Here is a 7076-nt window from a genome sequence, read left to right on the forward strand (position 1 = left end):
TGAAAGAAAAGAATGATATGACGTTTCACGTCATAAGTTTTGCCGGATCGGTGTTCAGCTGCTGGCAAATTTCATCTATAACAAATGAATGACATGGTACCCGATTAATTAAATAACCACATTAGGTTTATTTAAAAATTTTAAATATTTGGTAAACAATTAATACGCCAAATTCAACATCGAGCAAATGTACATGTAGTTTTGTTATTATCATCCCAATTGAAGGAAGACACAATCAAAACAAGTTTCTACAAGGTATTTAGAACTTAGAGGCATGATGGCCGTGTTGAATTATTGAAATTTTCTCACAAAGAATGAAAGATTTTGGAAGCATGTACGTACTTTAGTATCTGGATAATCACTAATACAATGATCCGAATCCTTACATATTAATGAGGCATATAACCAAAATGTATTGGAATGCACTTTCGGCGGTAGTGTGTATGACTGCACTAACCTGCCCGACATGTGCAATCACATGACTTTGTTCAGGGATGGATCCATGGAACGGGAGATATACGTGCATGGTCTGATTAGAGTGTGCTCGGTAGCATGGCCATCCTTGGATCAGGTGGATCCACGCGAATCTCACCCAATACAAGGGGCTCACATGCACCCGAACCAACCAAGATTTTTTCTACGGGCTGGATCCAAAGGCCCGAAGTGGCCGAGTGAATTTCTATCTGGGGCCGACCAAAAAAATTCCCTCTGCGGATCTAGTTCTCTTTTAGAAAGCTCAAGGATAGCTGGAGGAATAAGGGATAATGCGCGTGCATGTTCTCTTGCTCTGCCTTTTCTTGATGGGCTCCACGAAGCGCACTTTGTGTTTTTGGCTTGGGAAATATCTCAAATGTGGATATGGTAGATCATGCGGGATAGGGATGATGTCGCAATCGAAGTTCAGTGTTCCGGTGTTTTAAGACTTTCTTAACCAAACCAATATCTGACCTTTTATTCCGCAAAATCATGTCCAAAATGGATCGGGCAGCTACAGTTTTCAACATGAAATCTTTAGCTCCTCGCCTCAGTCATTCCATGTCCAATGCTGGACAAAGAAATTATCTATCATTGAAGAATAGTTGAGCTTGTGGGAGACATTTTCTGCAAAATCAAAATTCAAATTGACTCAAAATCCCCCCTCCTTAGAGAACTTTTTGAGTAACTCAGATCGATTGAATTGCCATTGATTTTATTTTATTTTTTTGCTACGGCCAGTTATGTTTGGACAGCTAATGCTAACAGTTCGGTGGTACCAGAAAGTTGTCCTTCACTGGATGCCTGTGATTGGAGCCTCTTTCCTTTTTTGAGTTTCGAAATAATGTTCTCCTTGGATCCACTTTTCCCATGAATTTGTAAAAAACTTTAGATGAATGACTCGTTTGATCCAACAAACGCATTGTTTTATGAAAGATTCCAAATAGCTTGGTTTTTACGTTTTTTAAATAATTTGCGATTCTTCGTTCTCGATGTATTCCTTATAATTTTAGGGTTTGAGTATGTTGTCTTCTAGAAAAACATCACATAACTTTTTGCTAACTCAAGTTGTGAGCCAAAAAAAGAGATCTCTTTTAAATAATGCGGTGTGTACTACACGTGCCATATCCGTCTTGGCAATCTTGCTTCGAGTGTGAAATATGATTGGATAATTTCTCATTCTCCACAAATTCACAAGGTTTGAACTTTTGAAAGAATTGTTGATGAGATAATTAAATCAATGTCCCTCCTTTGGATCTGGCACATCAGGGGAGCTTCGCGCACTAGGCAGCCCCCACCTATTATTTGAAACAATGATGATTTTGAAATGCTCAACAAGTGAGACAAAATTCAACTATTTATATATGAGATTGCATATAGATTTAGATCAAGGAACTATGGGATGCGCATGATTAGTGGATATTATGGATGGTGGACACGGATTATGAGTAGATCATAGAAATAGATATCGGAGGTACATCGTAGGCTGCAGATAGGATAAGATTTATTTGGTGCATGCATGTCCATGGACGCGTCACCGACTCTTTCACCTGCCACATGGAAAACTGCCAAGGTTAGATAGATTAGATGTTCAGATGGGGGAACTTTGCGTCTTTTTATGCATTCAAAAGTCAAATGATGATGGATGGATTCCCAATTTTGTACTGATAAAGTGATGCACTTATTGGGGGGTTTTGTTATTTTACTCTGATCTTGGGAAAGCGTGGATTAGAGTAAGTCTTTGGATCTCCCATGGTAAGTAATTCGCATTTTAAATTCTTAAGAGACTCTCGTATAGTTGCATTCACTTGCAATGAACATATCGATACATCACCCAGGCTCTCCCTATGATTTCTGTTTTTGAAAAAACTGGATATTAATTAATTAGTTATGTGTACATCATACAAGATGTGCATATGCATTTGGCGCCCGTAATTTACCCACACTAATCTCATAAATTATGACCGATAAAGAAAATCTCATAATATTCCTTTTCCAAAAATGCAAGCAAAAACTCCAATGTATTTTGATGGAACGACTTAAAAAGGAGGGAGATTTTGAAGAGTTTTTCAGTGGTATGGTATTGAGCAAAACTAGTGGGAAGAGGGTATTGACGGACCAGAAGGGAGGTCATGGTAGACTTGTCATGGGTAAAATGACTAATATTCTACATGAAGAAGAGGTTGGAAGACTGAATTGGCACGCCTGAGTAAGGCATCCAGGTGCCAAACTTGACCCGGCCAGATGTGGTCCAAGGCAGCCTACCTTGCCCGAAAAAGATGATTTATATTCTCTTTTATATGATAGGCGGGCTAGCCACCAAGTCAAGGTGTATCACGAGTCTTTTAACGGGACCCGCTCGGTGATCATCTAGGCGTTGCCGGCTTAGGTCCCAAAAGTTTGTCACTGACCGTTGAAAATATTGGAGAGTTGCAATGCACTTGATTTTAGTTAGAAATCCTTGATGGTTCTTGTTCCTCTCTTACCAAAAATCGTTGATCCATAAGTCAGTTGGGTCTTTGGCCTAGCTTCACCGATTCCTTCACATTTCTCTCCTAAGCATAAGGATAAGGTGACATTAAACAAATTCATGATACTGCCAAATCATGAAAACCAGACGAAGTCCTGGACTCCTCGTCATTTGACAAGCGGGAGCACAAAGAAAGGCTCCCATCATGTAACGATGGGCTGGAATCATGCAAAGAAGCGGATAATATAGATTACTAAAGTAAGTAAGAATTCATTTGGAAAGAAATTAAAATAATCGAAAGGCAAGTAGGATGATTACCAAAGGAATAAAACAGACAACGATGTTAAGGACAGCATCGATGTTCAACCAAGTGAGAGAAGCAAGTCGGCCTCAAATTGCTTATGAACCTCCCATTTGTTTGTCGATTGTCGCGATTTGCTTTATGTGTGTTTGGCGTTTCAAAGAACTTGTATATGATCTTAAGCATGGCCAGCAGATACGGCCGTTGATGTGGGAACCTCAAGTTTGGATTTATGTCTCTCATTTCATAAATTTTAGGATTTTAGGTTTACTTGATTCTTTAATTAAGTTAGTTTAGGATTTTCATTTGGTATAGAGTGTTTTATTCTGTTATTTCCATTATGTTGAGCTTTTAAATTTGTGAAGGCATCTCATCTTTGATTGAAAGATGTCCTAATGATTCTTAGGGTTAAGTTATACGCACAATAATATGCGCTTTACCTTCATTTAATTCATTTATCTCTTGTATAGATAAGATTTCTCTTTGTGCGTTTCATGTGTGTGCTCTACGTCTGTGAGTTGAGACTTGCGCTTTTCGTTTTCACCGTATCAATTGGTACAATAGCATGGTAGATAATGGGGATGCAATGTCCGGAAACAACAGAAATAGCGACAACCATCCTGCCAACAAAGATTAGAGGCACAGGCTTTATGAAGCGTTGTTCTTCGTCTAAAAGCATCTCAATAGAACGTGGAGCAAAAGATCGGTGGAATGTCGTGGACAAAGAACACGATTGCAAATTGACTTGTTGTTTTAGACCTAGAGAGAAAGCTGAGTATGGACAAAATAATGGTCCCGGTGTGTAATCGAGCTTGGGGCCAACCGTTTGATGATCCTATATAAGTTAGCCTAAATTATTGGCGTTCACTTTATTCGAAAACTATGGATTCAAGTGAAGAGGATTTTAGAACGCTTGGAGGATGTAACTAGTATAATGACGCACGGACCCCTGGAGTGCCTTAACTTTGGCCAAATGAACACTTAAATGCCATAACTTACGAAAGGTACACTTAAGTGCCAAAATCGGAGTAAAAGAGATCACTTGAGTGCCAATCCGGCCAAAATCCGACCAAAATATCGACGTGGCACTTTTCCGGCGAACCGAGCCCAAAACGATGCCATTTTGCACACTACATGGCCAAAACGGCGTCATTTTGGGATGACGTGGCAAAAAATAAAATAAAATAATTAATTAAATTAAATTTATTTAAAATATTTAAAATTAATAATTTTAAAATTAAATTTAGTTAAAATATTTAAAATTAATAATTTTAAAATTAAATTCAGTTGAAATATTAAAAAATTAATAATTTAAAAAAAAAAAAAAAAAAAAAGGAAAGGGGGAGGGATTAGCCCTCATTTGCTACACCGCCGCCCCGCCGCCGGGAAGGGCCGCAACGGCGGGGGGGGGTCGGCGGATCGCCGGGCCACGGCGGGGCCGGCGACCTCGGCCGACCGGCGGCGAGGGCTCACGAGCCCCTCGCCCCGGATCGGGGTGAGGGCCGCGAGCCCTCGCCGAGATCCGGCGAGGGTCGGGCCCTCGCCGGCCGGGCCAAGGGCCGTTGCCGGGGGGCGGCCGGGCCAAGGGCCGCCGCCCACCGGGGGTCGCCCCGGCGGGCGACGGCCCTTGGCCCGACCGGCGAGGGCCGTCGACCCTCACCGGATCTCGGGCGGGCTCGCGGCCCTCGCCGGATCTAGGCGAGGGCCTCTAGGCAAGGGCCACGAGCCCTTGCCACGGATTTGAGGATGGTCGCGACTCTCGCCCCGATCCGGCGAGGGCTTGCGAGCCCTCACCGCGCCGGTCGGGGGGTTCTTGGGCCACAGGCCGGGGCCGCGACCCCGCCGACCCTCCCCGCCGCCGTCGCCGGCCCTTCCCGACAATGCGGGCGCGACGGAAGGCTAAGGGCTAATCCCTCGGCCGCCTCCCCCTCTTTCCTTTTTTTTTTTTTTTTTTTAAATTTTAAATTATTAATTTTTTTAATATTTCAACTAAATTTAATTTTAAAATTATTAATTTTAAATATTTTAACTAAATTTAATTTTAAAATTATTATTTTTAAATATTTTAACTAAATTTAATTTAATTAATTTTTGAATTTTTTTTACCACGTTAGCCCAAAACGACGCCGTTTTGCCACATCGACGTGCAAAACGACGTCGTTTTGGGCGCGCTTCGCCGAAAAACGCCACGTTGGCGTTTTGGCCGGACTTTGGCAAGTGACACTCAAGTGATCCGTTTTTCTTCAAATGTGGCACTTAAGTGTACCTTTCGTAAGTTATGGCACTTAAGTGTCCCTTTGGCCAAAGTTATGGCACTTGAAGCGTTCTTTTGCCCTAGTATGATGGTTGCCACAAAAGGTGCGGATTACGAGCAGGCAGTGTTTAAAGCTTGTAACTCATCTACTATTGTTACTAAAGAGGACTAATGCTAGCTCCTCGATGTGTGTGAGGTTTAGAAAGGAAAGCAATGATAGAGTAACAAATGAAGACGAAGAGAAGGTTGGCTTGTCCTAGTGGAACAACAGACGAAGACGAGGGAATGTCCGCCGGTCTAGAATTTGCATATCAGGCAAACATGTCAAAAGCCGTGGTTGTATCGCTAGAAGGACTTGCATCAAAATTAGAAGATAACAATTTTGGAGAGGATGATTCATAAGTGGATAGAGGTATAAGATCTTCTAAGAATCTATTCACAAAAGAGATGATTGGAAGGGGTGAAGATATTAATAGATGACTGGAAGGGGTGAAAGATAAGAATATCTTGTGTTCTCAAAATATAAATATCTAAACGCACAAAGACGACTAGAGATAGGATTCCATCATATATACCGTTTGTGCTTAATGTCATACCCAAGGAAGGAGAAAATATTCAGTGGTTAGCAATCACCACGTCATCGTCTTACGTGGCGCGCACAAGCTTAAGTGGCTCCACTAACAATTTCACACGTGTCGTTGAATTTGGACTAACCGGAAAATAGAGAAGTAAAAAGTCGGAGGGTTTCTTTTTCTCTCTCCCCCTAACAACCGGTTGAAAATAGGCTTTGCAGAAGCAATTAATAATGCTTTTGCCGCTCAAAACCTCTCTCCTCATTTCAATTTTCAAGCCTTCTCCTTCGTTGGGTTGAGAGGAAAAAAAGAAGATATCTTCTCTCTTTCTCGGCACGCCCGACCGCTCCATCTCCCCCTCCTCCCCCCTGCTCCTTCCCCTTCCCCTTCCCAGGCCCCGTCGGTCGCAAATGCTATTCAGATCTGCCCTCTGGCACGTCGCTTCCCCCAAGAATCCCACTCAGTCATAGCTGCTTGGTCCCGAGCCCGTTCGCCTCTGCCGTCACCTTCGGAGCCTCATCGGCGGCTATGATTCATCAGCCGACTCCTCTCTCTCTCTCTCTCTCTCTCTCCCCCCCCCATATCACCTACGATTGCGCCGTCTCTTGGGAACCTGATGGCGTCCACTGTGGTCGGAGCCATGGACTGAAGCTCAGGTTCAACTTCGGTGTCGTCACTGTCGTTGCCTTTCCGGCGTCGGCTCTAGAAACCGTGACTAACTCGGTTGTGATTTTGGGTTGAAGCGGAAGCGGAAGAAGCTTGCGATTGCTGGGTCCTGAACCCTCCGTCTTCACATGATGCTTGCTTCATTTGTCGCCTTCCTCGCTTTTCCAACGCCGCCGATAGAAACCGCGCGAGGCTCGGTTTTGATTTCGGGCTTAGGCGCATCGCCACTGAAGCGGAAGAAGTTTGCAACTTCTGGGTCCCAAGCCCTCTCGACCTTCACATGCCACTCGCTTCGTTCGTCGCCGTCGTCGCCTCTCTAGCGTTGGTTCTGCACATTTT

The sequence above is a fragment of the Eucalyptus grandis genome, chromosome 8 (genome assembly GCF_016545825.1).
Source record: "Eucalyptus grandis isolate ANBG69807.140 chromosome 8, ASM1654582v1, whole genome shotgun sequence".
NCBI lineage: Eukaryota > Viridiplantae > Streptophyta > Magnoliopsida > Myrtales > Myrtaceae > Eucalyptus > Eucalyptus grandis.